Source organism: Syngnathus acus, chromosome 10, assembly GCF_901709675.1.
Source record: "Syngnathus acus chromosome 10, fSynAcu1.2, whole genome shotgun sequence".
NCBI lineage: Eukaryota > Metazoa > Chordata > Actinopteri > Syngnathiformes > Syngnathidae > Syngnathus > Syngnathus acus.
Genome location: NC_051095.1, coordinates 7,262,317 through 7,278,939, shown reverse-complemented (window position 1 = coordinate 7,278,939; position 16,623 = coordinate 7,262,317). Strand labels below are relative to the sequence as shown.

The window sequence follows — 16,623 nt, the reverse complement described above, 5'->3', positions numbered from 1 at the left end:
AATGTCAGATTTATTCTTTTTAACCTGAGGTATTTGTGGCGGGCATCAGCAGCCTCCATGATACCCGATACCTTAAAAGGCTGATACCGACCATTTGTAATAAGGGCAAAGCTCACAATTTGCTCGATTAACATCTGATGGATAACCTGAAAAGATTACTACATCACGGCAGTCCAAAGTTTCCGAGCTTTGATGAACTTCAATAGTTTTTGCGCGGCAATTTTCCTGTCCTGGTGTTTGTTTCCTTTTTTTCCTTTTATCTTTAGTTTGTTTAACTCCCTCCATTTAACGAGTTTGGCACCGCGACCTTCTGGCCCGGCGTACATTTGCTTTAAATCAGTCGATAACGCGGTGGCTTTCAGCGAAGGCGGTGATTATTTTGCTCTTTGCGCCGAGGCCTCACCCAGACGAGGAAAACAACATTGATGTGGCACAAAAGATGAGCGAGAGGGGGAGGCATCATGGAAAAAAAGGTCAGCGTCTCTTTGTGCCGGGAGGTCGGGTGTGTGCGTCTTCATGCACCGTTTATTGATCTCGGCTCGGTGATGTCACGCGTCGCCCCTACACTGCCAACATTAGCGCTAAATACCCCACTTTTGCTTCTTTTCTTCTTTTTTTGCCGACACCATTTGTACACCAAAAATTTGTACACAGGGCAAACAGCGCATAAATGCGTCCTTGCTGAAGTTGAGGAAAAATCTATTTTCCCAGACAAGATACTTGGTTAGTTCTTCCAGCTGATCAGGTAAAAAAAAAAAAAAACTCCAACTAACCAAACCAACCTTTATAAAAGAAAATGATTTTCCAATGGTTAGTTGATTGGTGAAACTCAAGCAGAATAATAGACTTTCACCTCATTTCAAATCGGAAAACTGATCCGATCTGAGCGAATTTGTGTTACAAGCTGACGGACTGAATTCAACTCGTAGGTCAAGGCACTTGGATGCTGTACCCAATGAAGCGGCTTTTGGGGCGTTATTGCGTTAAAGCTGCTTACGTCTCCCAAGAATGACATCACATCTTTCACATCACCACTCGCCGGCCCTCCAGTCACGCTTGCACGCTGGCAATTAGATTGGGGTGTTTTGTAGACCCCCCCCTTTGTCTCCCCCCCTGGCTGATGGGGGGGGGGGGGACACTGATGAAAACTAATGCTCTAATTTGGTTGCCATATTGCCACCTGACTATTAGATTTTTGCCCTTTGTCCCGCTCGCCAGCCACTGTGCTGCTCGGCTAACACAATTAGCCGCTGCCGCTGTGTTATTGCTTCATGTTCGCACCCAGAGGACACTTTTCATAATAAGCTGACGAAGAGGAAGAGGAGGAAGAGGGTGGCTTGGGGCGTGTGGGGGTGGTTCCATTACAGTGGAACAAAAATGTCCGATTCCAGTGACCCTTTTAATCATGATTCGTATTTCTTTAGCAAAACCCTTTTTGTTAAGTGTTTAGCACAAGGAAAACACCACCAAGTCAGTGCAGATAACAAAAAATATTTAATCTTTATCAAAATCAATAAAAACTCAAATAAAAACACAGTAATTTTTAATTAAAAGTAGCCTACATTAATCATGAACAAAGTCTTAAATGATGTAGACTTATTCTAAAAAAAAAAAATTAAATGAAATATTGAACCTATTACTTTCACGTACATACTTGTACGGTATTTGAGAACATCACGGAGTTTTATTTTGGTAGTCAATTGCATGTGCGCTTGCTGTAAAAAGTATTTTCCATTTTTTGTACTTTAAGTTTTTTGCTGGAGCAAGTCTAGTTTATCGTGTTTGTGAATTGATTGACCACACTGCGCCACACTGGATGCAACAGGCGCTTTTGTGACAGAAAGACTTTAAACCAACAGGTCTAAATTGTGGCGAAGATAATGTGATTTTGGTGAATGTGACTAAGGTGCAAGCAATTCTATGCTGTGCTGAAAATAGGGCCCCATAACAGGCAGATAAATGAATGAATAAAGTTTGGATCAGATGCGTGTATTTTCCATAATATGATTTTAAATATGATTAGATCATTTTTTAATATTAGTTTTTATGACATTTTATTCTCATAATTTAATTTTTTGTTTTTGTTGTTGACATTATTAGTATTTCTTTTTCATTAAATTTTTTTATATAGTGTATATTTTTTTTAGCCTTCATACAAGTATTAAGCTCAAAAATCTTTCAGCACTTATTGTACAGTATTTTTTATTATTATTATTAGCAATCAGTACAACTCGTGTAAAAAGTGTAACCTGCCGATGAGATCAGCGCCCGCCAAGCAGCAATCGTTACAAATGGCATAGAGACTGTAAATTCTTGTGTTCTTCTCTGCCCGGATGAACATAAAACGTCAATAAAGTGCAGCAAAAGCTACTTTTTGCTTAAATCTTCCTTTTGTTGCTCCAGAGGGGCTTCAATATCAACCCCAGCCTTTTCCAATAAACACACACAGACGTGCACACGCACACAGGTCTGGGATGCGCCTCAAGGTAGGTCTGTTCAATACGTTATGAATACTTGATGCCATTGTGCATTATTCAAGCATCATGATAATGCCAGTTAAGATTGCTTTTTTTTAAATCATCCACCCCCTGAAATTCACACACAAATCACTGCACAAGGAAAACCTAGACACGCACTAACAAAAGTAAGAAAGTCTGAGACTTAAAGGAGGAAGCTTATGAATTACAGTAATCCCTCATTTTTCGCTGGGGTTACGTTCCGTTACTCCAGTGTGACTAATATATGTGTTTTTTGTATTATGCATTTTATGGTTGGTCCGACTTATACTCCAGAGCGATTTATAGTCCGGAAAATACGGGAATCAAAAACAACACGTGGACAGATAATATATAAAACCGCCAGGCATATATTCTTTATCTTCTGAGAAATATGATAAAAATTACAGCAGCTGAGTAATGAGGAGTCTGTGTTATACTGCCCCCTAGCAGCCATGGCACACAACCAAGGAGCAGCACAATGTCCACTGAATTGAAACAAAAACTAACAAAAAACGCTACATTTGTTATAATCTATTCAATGAAATCCTTCCCGAATGTTTTTAATATTGATTACAAAACAATCGAATGTTACTTCCCTCATTAGAAACATGATATTTTTGGGCTTTTTTTGGAAGGGGGGGGGGGGACATATTTATGGCATTTCCATTCATTTAAACGGGGAAAGATGATTTGCAATATAAATTATACAATATGCGTTATGGATTAATCTTGCTGTAACCCGTTCCCTGCATGTACATACGATCACATGCATTATTTTCAATAGTGAGCTCATATGCACACGGGAGCTTCCATCCTGCTGTGTGCAAACCTACAAATGACAACGGCGATGATAATGATGAGCACATCATACATAGCTGCGTCCATATCAGACAAGATGCGCCGCATTCATCAGAACGTGGCTAACGGTCACATTTCACGCATGTCAATCCCCCACCGAGAAGAAGAAAATAAAACACACAAACACTCAAGCACCGTGACCTCATTTATGTATTTATTTATGGACATGCAGAGATGGTTAGGGTTATATAATGGAAAAAGACACGTTGGAGCGCAAAGGCAGTACACTAAACCCTCGCAGCAAACTGTCTTCTTATACTATACGTTTCATATTAGATATTTTGAATGACAATGTAATAATTTACTGTCATTTATTTTAGTGCTTCATTTGTTCAGTCTTGCAAATTTGTACCCAATCGTGATCACATTTTTGAAATTTATCCCGCAATACTCACATTATTAATGCTGTATCGACAATGTGTGAGAAAGTTGCAATTACTGTCAAAATTGCATGTGATCAAGTCAAGTCAAATTTATTTGTGATGGTTGTGATGGTTGAAAAACTGGATTAAAATGCCATTGAAGATAAAATGCTAAATGTTACACTGAAAATAGAAATCAAAAGGATGGATGGATTCTTACTTATTTAATAATCTATACTACTAATTATAAGCAATATTTACATTTTCAAATCATGACAACACACTACTATGTACATGCAACCCTGGAAGATGATTGACAAGATGACATCACATTTCCTTTAAAGAGAAGCCAAGATGTGTTGGATGGAAATGAGGATGAATTTCCATTTCTGGAAATACATACGCTCCGCATAATAAATGCGCATTCATATGGAAATCCTGTGTTATTTGCATTTCAGATGAATGCTGTAACGCACGCACGCACACATGCACATGTAATTTGCAACAAAAACTGCCTTGAGAGGGGGGGGGGGTTCTGGGGTAATGCTCTCGAGTGTCTTTAATAAGCTTGGAAATCTCGACGGGTTTGCCACGCGTGATCTTGCATCTTCTTGCACTCACTCATTTAAAAATGTTTTTTTCTTACATTGTATTAGATTTTTTATTCGTGATTTTTTTTAAAATAAGTTTTAGGGGAAAAAAAATCACTTTGAGACTGAATAATTTTGTTTTAGACATTGAATAATGCATCTGTTATTGTCTTTCCATTTTTGAAAGATGTGTTATTTAAAAGAAAACTTCTGTAATTTTTATTCAGTTCCAAAAATAAATCTCAATCATTTTCAAAATAATTATTTTAGGTTTTCATTTTTTTTTAATTTCAAGTGTGCATACAGCAAAAACAAGAAGGCACAAACAATGAATAAATAAGAGTGGTGAATAAATAATAAATAAACAAATAACAATAAATAAGAGGAGCAAAAATGGAGCAAGTGTGCATACAGCAAACAGTCAGAATATAGCGCAAAAAGTACAGGACGCTACGCAGAAGGGGGGAGAGAGTTCAGGATCCTAACAGCCTGGAGTATGAAGTTGTTGGTGAGTCTGGTGGTGCGGGAGCGCAGGCTCCTGTACCTCTTCAATTCATTTTGAAAAACATTTTTCATTTTGTTTTATTGGATCTTTTATTTTGTTTTAATTTATCATAAAAAAAGTTTGCATTCCTTTTTCTACTTTCTTCCACATTAAAACATGTATTCATTCATTCAGCTCAGTCTTTTTCTACATTTGTGTTGGATTACTAGCCCTGCCTACCTCATTTGCAAAGCCAGAATCACCCAAATGAAAAGCAAAACATACAGGCGTAATGTTCAAAAACATCTCGACAAAGAAATCAAGCATTTAAATTAAAGAGCCGGTTGGCGTGCAGTGTTAACCAGTTGCCGGGCAGAACACAGGCACATTACAATTAATATTCCCAGGAAGAGAAAATATATAATGGGGTATAAAAATATCTCACATTTGTGGCTTAATCGCTTAAGACGAGCGACTCCTATGGGAGGACTCATTTCACAAAAAAGTCATCTATGAGGAGCCATTGGGGACCTTCGGGGGACCCTTCCCACAATGCACTCGGGCAGGGGGGTGCGGTAAGATGTATGCAGCCTTCGCTGGTCATCCGCTGATGGCAAGCCCAAGGGGAAGTTCTCAGGGATTTTCTTTTTTCCTGCTCGGGAATTGCAATGAGCTTCTTTCTTCCCACGGGATGACACCGAAGATGGGAATAAAGACAGGAGTGAGGGGGTGCAAGTGGGGTTGCTCCAATTATTTCTTGGTGGGAAAACACTTGAGGAAAGACACAAGATGAAAGGAGATTAAAACGTGTTTTTTTTTTTTGGTGACGATATCATAAACACAGAACTCGCAGAGGACAACGGAAGTGTTGTGTTGAGAGCACTCATCACATACGCCGCTGACTTTTCTTGCGGCTTTTTCTGCTATTCAAATTTTCTTAGACAGCATAGTATTGCATTTCATTGTATTTATTCATGGAAACATGTCATTCATGATTTCTTTATTTCAAATTACTTTGATATAAATTGCTACTCATTGTGCCGCCGATAAGTTAAATTGTTTTCCAAGGTTAGGCCATTTTTTTTGCTACACACTTCCATATCCAGTTTTGTATTGGTGGTGTTAACTTCAGTGTCAGTGGCATTTAGGTAAGGGGTGTCCAAAATATTTTCATATGTCAATATATCAAGGGTTACATTTATAGAAATCAAAACCTACAAGTGATAACTTTAATATAGTAGTTCAATTTAATCTAAATATGATAAACCCAACCAATTAAGCAATACAGTAAATGTAAGCAAGAAATATTAGTTATTTTTTGCAGGGCTTTAATTTGAAGCTGAAACGGCAAATGTTTTCCAGATTTTGAGGTGTCCCACAGCCATATTCAGAAGCAAAACCCTGACTCTAATTTGATATGTTCACAAATCAGACCTTGATGCAACTGAAATATCATAATTCACAATGTGTTAGCAAGAAGTTACTATTTCAGTGATAGTTTCCTTGCATGTCTAGAAAAGCTAAGTGAAATTTGCATGCTCTATCAAAAGTCTTTTTTAAAACGTACATGCCGAGTGCCGTAAAAAGATGGTCAGCGGGCCGCAAATGGTCTCCAGGCCTGAGTTTGGAAACTGCTGGGTCAGGCTCAAAATTCTTTCTGTGGTCATTTCCTGTATACATAGTAGCATGTAGCTAGCTTCTTGTTTCTTTAAGATCACAACCCCTGAGCGCCACTTGTAGCATCCCTCAATGCCTTTCTTCCCATTACACAATTAGTGGAGCTTCCGAGGATGCACAACAGCATTTGTCTCCGTTAGCAATGCAGGTTATTGGCGCAGGTCTTAAAAAACTTCCCGGACACATTAAGAAGGCGCGCGAGGGCGGCGTGTGCCTACACACCGACGAGGGAATCCTAGGTGGCGAGAATCCCCTCCGCCTCGCTTTGCCTCGCCGCTGACTTCAGCAAACCTAATAAATCACTGGCGCTCGCCATCGATTAGCCCGCCACCTCCGACCGCTCTCTGACCGCCACTAAGTTAGCGGGGCAGCGCTTACGCCATTAGCTAGACGCTCCGCTGAGGCAAAGTTGCTAAAAAGGACGACAACAAGTTACGGTACACGCAAGCAAAACGATGCGCTCGTTTCTTTTACGGAACTCGAAAGACTGGAAGTTAGTATTGACTCCAACTGCAGTTTTCCATTGAGACTTCATCCAGATGGCAATATAGAAAAACTATTTACTTATCGTTAGGCAATTAAGGCCGCCTCTTTACAACACCCCGCTTAGGTTGCAATAATAGAAACCGTCGATAGCACGTGTACAAAACGCAAAATCTGGAGTGGCTCATAATCGATATTTATCCATTAACGTGATAAATCATTTACAGCAAAGACTTCATACCCAGCAGAGATGCTGATTATTAAATGTGTGAGGATGCTTTTAAGAGACTGTTGGGTTAGGCTTTAAGGAAAGAGTTTTGAGCCACAGTTAAGGATTTAAATTAGGCTAGCACATTTATAATTTGGGGTTTGGGACCTGAATTAGGGGTTTAACGCAAGACTTTAAATCTGGGTAGGGTTGGGATCGCAAGCCTGGGTTCCAAACTATGGGTAGGGATTTTAAATAGGGATTCTAACCATGATTGTGGATTTAAACAAGTGTTAGTAGTTGAAAGTATGTCTTTAAATCACAATTTATGTTTTAAACAAAGTTTCGGCTTTTGTGTCACAGATTTTGATGATACAATTGGGGTTAAAACTCGATTAAGGGGTTTCAATCCAAACTTGATACGTGTTTCAAATTTGTGTTTCAAAACAGCATTGGGGTTTTCAATTTGGAGTTTGTTTTTCAAAACAGGATTAGGATTTTGCAACTGGGTTAAGAGTTTAAAGTAGGGTTTCAAGCCTGAGTGAGGTTTCAAAGAACGTTTGGAGATGTAAATGATTATTTCAGAGCCCATTTAGGGTATTAAAGTAGGGTGTCAAAACAGTGTTGGTTTTAAATAAGGGTTTCAAACCTAGGTTTAGGTTCCAGGTAAGACAAGAAATTAGGGTCCAGAGATAGTTTTTTCTTCTTTAAGTGTTGAGAATGCTCATTACATACACCTACTGGACAAAAGCGGTCAGAAAGTCTATATTGTATTTGGGTTTTGTATGTGACGCAAAAATCGCAACTTTTCAATCGTCCTTCTTTCATTTCCTTTTATTCCTCCTTGGCCTCCTCCCTCCTCAGCTGCGCCGTCCTTCCTATCTGCGTCTTCAGCCCCCTGCACCTGTAATGAAGGAATTAGTCGGCCCTGAAATGAACTTCTTGTCCCCGCTCTGCCTGCACATGGAAAAAAAAAAGCGGTGGAGGAGGAAGACGAGAAGGAGGCGGAGGGCTCCAAATCTGTTTTGACTCATGGCTACCTCCTCTTCCTCTTCAGATTATTCTTGACTCTCGGCGTGCTGTCATTTATTGCTTCAAAGACAACATCTGGAAGAGGAAAAGAAGCTTTTGAAAGCTCAATTTTTTTGCGGATGTCTGACGGTTAAAGCACAAAAAAATTGAAGCCGTTCGAGCGTTGCCTGGATCTTTTCATCGCAAACTAAATCACCATTTGGAGGGCTTTGCCATGCTATAAAACTCACCAAATTTTACTAGTGTGTTCATCCTTGCTATTATTTAATGTTTCGAAAAGAGAAAGAGATGGAAATGTTTAAAATGGGCTCAGTGGTGACCCAAAGATTAATGTATTTTTCAATTTAGCCCCAAAACCCTTGCCAACATGAAATTTGGTTGGTTCGACTCCCATGAGTAAACCCACAAATAAGTCGTAAGAAGCCATACCCAAATGGAAATTGGCCATTTTAATTTGAGGTATCTGTTTCAGGCATATGATGGCCATTCATCGGATTTGGAAAATTTAGTCAGTTGGACCTCGTCACGTGAAATTTGGTAGGTAAGGATCACAAATAGACCCACAAAAACTCTCAAAAAGCCAAAGAAATCAGCAAATTTGGTTCAATGATGGATTTGAAAATTCAGCCTTCAAAGCCAGTTTGTCTTTGCAACATAAGATTTAGCCGGCAGGTCTACTATCTGGTCTGCTCAAAAAAGAAACAGAAAGTTTGGTCGGTTCAAAGGATCAATTTTAACCATTCGGGTAATCTATGTACGTCAGTATGACTGAGCAACATGACATTTGAAATAGGAATCACCAAAATAGTCTAAAATAATTATGCTCAAAAAGAGACAGAAAGCCAGTAATTTCTTACAAAGAAATTGTAATCATTTTTGACATTTACACAGGTTTGAAAATGTGGTCCTCAAATCCAGTAGCAACGCAAATTTTCTATCTTGAGCAGAAACACAAAAAGTCACAAGAAGCCATTTTCAAAAAGACGCTTGAAGGGGGCCTTTTGGGTTGAAGGAGACATTTTCAAGATATTTTTACCTTTCGTATAAATTTGAAAATGATTTTGATTCCAGCTGTAGCGACATGAAATTTAGTAGAGCCAAGTCAATTCTTAGCAGCACCACAAAAAGCGGCTCAATAAGCAACACTTGAAAAGAACTTTGAAAATTGTTTGGACAAGTTCAGATATTCATAACATAATAATCAAAATAATAATGCACAACTTCAAAAGAAAACTATCAAATCTCATTTGATTTAAATGAGGGCTCTGCAACTAAACTGCTCTGAAAAGTTTAATCCAGATCTGATACTAAATTAAAAGAGAACATGAACAATCCTCTTCTCCTCATCTCCTGGAAAATCTCATGCTTATCCTTCTGTAGATCCAGCAGACATGATACATCTGGATGTAAGATGTGACCTCCTTTTGGGCGGTTCATCATTTTTTTCTTTTTCTACGCTCCGCCATTTTAACGAAGAGCTTTGCGCTTTGTGAGTTCATAACGGACCGAAATCCAAATTCCCAAGTTAATCCTATTCAACTTTCAATTCGCCTATTCTTCTTTCTACCGGTTTCAAACAATGGTTCGAACCAGTTACAAAGTCCTGTTACGGTTCAAAAATTTGATCCAAAGTCAGCGTTAGAGTTTCAAAATCAGAATCAAGCTGTGGAACAAAATGCATTTTCTTGCAATAGCATCACACAAAATCCTTCATTGTAGCTCACCTGTTCCTTTTTTTTTTTGGCATTTTGAGGCGGCTTGTACAAAGTCCGCTCACTGGGGAGGATTTTGAGAAGAAAAAGGATGTTTGCTGATTGAGAGCTTTAAAGGCACAATGAAGGCGTAATTGAAAAGGCGGCTGGAGCCCCGACAGCCTTTTGTCATATCTTTTTAATTAACTTTCCTTTTCTACCGCGCGATGGCAACCGGCGATACGGCCAAACGACGACGCTGACACACGCTACAGACGTTTTGTTCATTAAATTGTGCATTTCCAAGCACGCGGGGCTAATTAAAATCCAGCCGGAATGACCAAGAAACCCAAGACCAAGAGGAAATGTCCACTCGGCTTTGAACGTGACACACACAAGTGAAAACAACATGACAGCAGTGCACAATCAATTTTAATTACAACCCAAAAAAAAAAAAAAACACGTTTTTTTGTTTTTTAACATGCATGTTGCCGCGTTTTTGTGATCTGGATTCTGGATTGAGATTTTGGTTTCATTTTGAATACATTTAGTTGCGTGTCATGTTGTGTCTTGATGTCTTGTGGTCCGTTTCACGTCTGTCTTGTTAGGCTTTGTACTCCGTCTGTTGTCATCAGCCTCTTATCTACCAAGAGGTGGACGTTTCAAGACAGGGGTTTTCAGGTTACACTTTGTAATTAACGGTTTGAATTTAGGTAAGGGGATCAAACTAGCATATTGAGTCTGGATTCTATAAAATGGATGGATTGGATGGATGTTTACAGTATTCATTATTGGCTAATAGGAACTCAAGAACGTTTGCCTAGCAAGAGGTGATGCTGTCTGTTTTCTAGTGTTTTTGTTCACTTGTGCAATTTTAAAAGGAATTTTAGTATTGATCGGAATCAAAAGCGACAGCAAGTTGAGCATTTTTTTAAGTTAAGTGCTCGGCAACCCATCCTTTGTCCAGGAGTAAAAGCGAGAGCAGTGTGGGTGGATATCGGCACAAACCTGGTTGAAAAATTGAAAGAAAAGTGAAAATGGGCTTGGAGGTTTTTTTTTGTGCGGTTATCAACAAGATCAGGTTGTCCATGAGGTTTTGAGCGGATGCACAAAAGCCTCTTCACCAGACAAGAGTCCAATCAGATAAAGAGAAAGTGTGCCGATTAATTTTCTGTTTGGCTTTTTTCTACGCTGGAGGGCTCCACAGCCTCTTGATGCCGTAATAGAGGCTGAGGCTGCACGCAGGAAGCAGCAGAGAATCATTTGGGATCAATGATTGCGGCCATCTTGAGAGGACGTTAGATTGGTTTGTAATTAGGGTTTAATGCCGGGGTTAAGGTTTCAAGGTAGGATTTTTAGTCGAGACTTCAAGATGGAGGTTTGATCACAATTTGAGGACAAGGTTAATGTTTCCAACTATGGTCAAACCTTAAAAGTTTGGTTTTAAGTAAGGCTTAGGATTTCAAAGTAGGATTTCCAAGGGTTAAAGCTCGGCTTTCAAGTTGGGGTTCCATTTCAAAACAGGATTTCTAGCCAGGGTTTCAATCGGTTCATAATTTAGTGGATTGGGTTTCAAGTCAGAGTAACAGTTTGAAAGTAGGGTTTAAGCCTGGGTTGCGATTTAGACATCACATTGAGAACAAAAAGAGATTTCAAGTCAGGGTTATTAGATGGAATCAAGAACCATCATGGAAAATGGGGCTTTAAATCCAAAATTAAGGTACAGGTTTGACATTTAAAGCTCGGTTTCAAAATTGGGTTAGGGTTTTCAAGTTGCATTTCGAAACGCAAATCTCAATACAAGATTGACAAAAAAATCACTGCGCCGAGGAAACCGACACACACAAACAAAAAAACTCGTCCAAATTCAAATCAACCCTATCCTAATTGGAAATCATAGAATAATAGCTACACTTAGCATTCTTCCGGGAAATTCTCTCTCTGTCATTTTAAATGAGGGCATTGTTGATAAATTCATCGTCAAGAGTTCATTCACGCAATTAGGAGCTGCCATGGGGCGACCTGTCACAGACTGTCCGATCACAGCGGGTTAGCCCTGGTTCATGTTGGTCTCCAGATGTCAACGGCTACACTAAACAAATAGCGAGGGCAGTAGTTTGTTTATCAAATGAAGTACACGTGATTTTTCGAGTACTCCGCGGAACACATTAGGCGGCCACGCAGCGGGTCTCAGTTCAACTTGAGTGCCGTCCATGCCGCCATTAGAAGCCTGCTCGCTAATTAGCGCGGCGCTAACAACGTCAGGAAGAGGCAGCAGCTTGGTCAACAACTCCACAAAGCTCAGTCATGAAGGCAGAAAATATTCATTTCTCTTCAGACAAAATGCTATTGTGTTAGCAGGGTCAGCCTGAAAATATCTATTTGGTTTGCTCACTTAGTTAAATTGAAAATATCTAATGCTCCACATTTGATCGGGGGAGAAAAAGCCACATTTACAGAAAAAAACAAAAAAGCTTTCTATTACTGTTGGTAATTTTTTTTAATTTCACTAAAGTTAGCTTAGCTTGTTCACACATGCATTTTCACAGGGTGGAAACTTCTAACTTTGATGTCCACACTGGAAAAACGCCTTAAAGTCGTGGATAACCAAATGACCCAAAGAGATGTACACTGGAATTTTTTTAGTGATCACGAGCTACTTATATATGGTAAACAATATTTCTGGTAAACTGTTCCCATTCTTTGAACTGTCAAAACTATGACTAAACATGACCGTAACTCTCATACAGGCTCAATTTTGTTCATTCTTCCACATATTACTTTTATAATCCTTCAAGCATAACACCTGTATCCTATGATACTAGTATTATTGGACACAGGGAAGTAAATTATATCAGATAATGGTATGCTTAGCCACCTGTTTCATAGTCACATATACCGTATTTTCCGGACTATAAGGCGCACAGGACTATAAGGCGCACCTTCAATGGATGGCCCATTTTAAAACTTTGTCCTTATATAAGGCGCACCGGACTATAAGGCGCGCCATTAATGCATCATGTCAGATTTTTAATCCAAACCAAATCATTCTCCATTTTATCTTTTTTATTTCAACTTCAGACGCAACAAATTACTTTATAATCACAAAATAATGATCCATAGTCTTTTTGATTCATGATTCATAGTCTTCAGCGGGCCACTTATGATTTATTTCATGACACCATGCTTCAGGTCAGTTTAAATTTAGGAATTTGGTCCATATATAAGGCACACTGGACTATAAGGTGCGATGTCGGCTTTTGAGAAGATTTTTAGGTGCGCCTTAAAGTCCGGAAAATACGGTAGCAAAATCCCCAAAACATTGTAATCTTGTGTTAGCGGACAAAATGATCAGGTACCTGCTTCGTCGTTGGACATGTATAATGTCAAGAGCCACATGTGTGACTTGACACATGTATCTCTGGACACATATGCCATTGTCAACCTGTAACGTTAGAACCAGTACATGCATTGACAGGGTTAGCTTGTGTCCTGCTGCTGCTAAAGGAACTTTATAACTTTTGTGGGCGTTCAGGGTTAGCAGCTTAAAGTGCACTTTCGCTTTCAGGTGGAGGGAAAAAAGATGTTATTGACACAAATTGCTGGTGAATCTGCAATGTGTTCTTGAAATCTTCTATTTGAATTCAGCTGAACATCCGCGGCAGCCCTTTTGTATCTGCGACAACCTCACATTGAACTTTGGTAATGACTCATTGAAGGGAATTCAGACAGCTTGTGTTTGCCATGAAAAGAGGAGCCACTTCATCTTCTAATTATTCACATACACACTCACGCACACTCAAAGGATGAGGCCTTTCACTGCTAGTGCATTGACAGTCGGTATTTAAAGAAGTTCAGAACATGAGCAAGGAGCAAAGAATTTCCTCTGACCTTGCTGATGTTTCAGATAAACAATAGTAATTATTATTATGGTTATTAAGGCAGAAACTTGTGATGAATAGGCCTTTGCATCTACCTTTTTCATTGGCAATGCTCCAAATGTTGGTATGTTGATCAAACTTTCACATGATGAAACCACATACGATGGCAAAAACGTTTTGAAAAGTACTGCCTTCGGTTGGAGCTCATTTGGACAAATTCCATTCTGGGTTTGACCCGCAAATGGCTGGTTTAAACCAAAATGGAGACTTGTTCAATTTATTGCATGGAGAATCTAGGTCAACGATAAATTTACTTACTATTATATATAATTCAGCATCCAAACAATAATTGAATGCAATAACAAAACACAGGTGGCCCTAGTAAAGAGCCCTGGGGAACTCCAAATTAGAGCAAGTGCTTTGTATTTTGTCCTTGCTAAAAAATGAAGCAAACACATGTATAATCATTTGTATCATCTGACAGAAGCAGAAAGTTTTCCTCCGCACACGGCCTGTTGTGTTTTTCAGCTTCTCGTTGCCGACCCCTGAGGAGAAAACTGCGGTTTAACGGCACCCCTCCTTTGAAGACAAGAATGTTACAAACGAGGACCAAGTTGCGAGTAAGTATTTCACCTCCAGGATGTTCGTCTTCTTTGTGAGATGTGAAGAGCGAATAAGCTCTGATTATTTCGGGCTGACATCACATCTCAACTAAAGCACTCAACACTGGATGATTTAAAAAAAATAAACCACCTCTGTTTCTACACAAGTATATCATTAGAATCACACGGTATGTCACTGCATAATTTTTGAATCACTGGACACCTGTATAATTAAACTGGTGTACCTGTAGGAAATAACTTTTATACTTTATATCAGGGGTGTCAAACTCATTTGTTTCGCGGGCCGCATTGTAGTCATAGTTTCTTTCGGAGGGCCATTATGACTGTCAACCCAAATAAATGTATGAGCACCTCATATTATATAGTACAGTAAAAGCTACAAAACAAACTGACAAATAACTTGTTTTCAAATCAGACAAGTAAGAACTGGTCAAATATTTAAAAAAAAAGATATTAAAAGTGAAGACAATTTGCAATTCTAGTAATGACACACAAATTTGATGCACAATTTGTCTTTGCGGGCCAAATGATGTGCCGGGCCGTATCGAGCCCCCGGGCCTTGAGTTTGACACCTGTGCTTTATATCATTAGGGACCTACGTCAAGGGACACCTGCATCCTTGGACACTTGTATGATTGGACATGGCGTTAGCTTCCATTGAAACAATTCAAAGTGCCATTAAAACACACACTATGTTTGTTCTATTATGTCCTGGTGAAGCTAGGCTCACTTTGATGTCCTGGCTGGCGTGGAGATGATGAAAGTCAACATTGTCACGTTGAACATGGATAAACAGCGGCTGTTAAAACTCCGGCGAGCATTTTCACCGTGTTAGCGGGCATTAATGAGCGGATGAGGAGTTTGGCGTACTCTACAGCCACCTCTGCACATCACTCTGTGGGGCACCACAGGCGGCTGGGCTGGTGGGGTACTTTACATATAAGCGGATGTTAACGCTCATTAGCCTCGCTACAGGCTCAAAGTGGAAGAAAAATATGTCGAACGTGTCCTAAAGTATTCTACTCGTCTCGCAAATGTCACAGTTTTACTTTAAAATCCACTTCCAAGAAGCGTCTTTTTTTTTTTTTAACAGTAAATCTCAACTTTATTTTTAGAAGACTTTAAAAACAACCACAGCTCCATATAAAGTGCCAAGTAAAAATCTGAAAAAATTTGATAAAAGCAGTAGTCAGACGTGACACAGGGCATTGGAAAGGTACACCTGAAATATAAGACAAAATCTGGATTTTTGAACACTTGTATCACTGGACAGACACCTTGGAAAAATGTATCACTTTCCTTCTGGTTTGGCTTTCGTTATTCCTTAATTCTTTGTTTTTTTAACATCAAAATTATTTCATTAGGTAGATGCACAGATTTTAGACATGAAGGTTTCCATCTGTTATTAGCATTGAGCCACATGTAGCTAACTCATGATAACAGAATTGAGTGTTTGTAATGCTGTCATGACTCATCGTGATCAGGGTTAAGATTTTAAATGAGCATTACCAACAATGGTTTAGGTTTCAAATTAGGAGTCCAAACAATGGCTGTGGTTTTAATGTTGCGGTTTCAAGCAGGGATTAATATTGTGGTTGTAATTTCAAATTAGGATTATAAACTCGGGTTAGGTTTCAAAGTGCAGTTTCAAGAGTGGGTTGGGTTTTGAATAAAATTTCAAATCGTTTTTTTGTGGGATTGATTTGGTCACTCTTCTCTTGCTGTGTTTGTACACAACCTGTTTTGTGGGTGTGTTTTTTATTGTACTATCTGTACTGGACTATTTTTTTTTTATATCCGAAACAGGCGGCGGCGTTTCCCTGCGGCTTGACTTTGCCAAACGTTCTCTCGTCTCCCCGGGCGACCTCCACCTGCCATATTTACCCACAATGCATCCAGCGGAGTCCAATAATGAAAAGCAATCTCAGCCCAAATGTCACAAAAGCGTGGAGAAAAAAAAAAACAAAGGAAGAAAAGAAATGCTCGTCGCAACAAAGCGGCTGTGCATAGCTCACCTTCAATAAAACCATCAGGCAGCTTTTAACCTCCAGCGGACGCATTTTATTCATTCATTTGTTTGGAAGCGGCGACTGACACCGGCCCCTTTGTGGCGGGGTCAAAGTTCAAATGAACCGAAGAGATGCCAACGCGACACTAACGCCACATACGTAGCCGCAACACGTTTGGTGACTAGTCGTAACATTGAAGGTTCAGGATTTAAATTACGGTTTCAAAT

The 16,623-nt window shown here is 39.3% G+C and overlaps 1 long non-coding RNA gene across 1 annotated transcript in view; it reads left to right on the top strand.

Moving 5' to 3' along the window:
- The window catches only part of LOC119129368, a 33,792-nt gene extending 17,442 nt beyond the window's left edge, over positions 1-16,350 (top strand). Inside the window, exons 2-3 of the long non-coding RNA XR_005099178.1 lie at positions 14,293-14,384; positions 16,194-16,350. This is a non-coding gene — a long non-coding RNA (uncharacterized LOC119129368). The remainder of the gene's footprint in view (positions 1-14,292; positions 14,385-16,193) is intronic.
- The last annotated feature ends 273 nt before the right edge of the window (positions 16,351-16,623 follow it).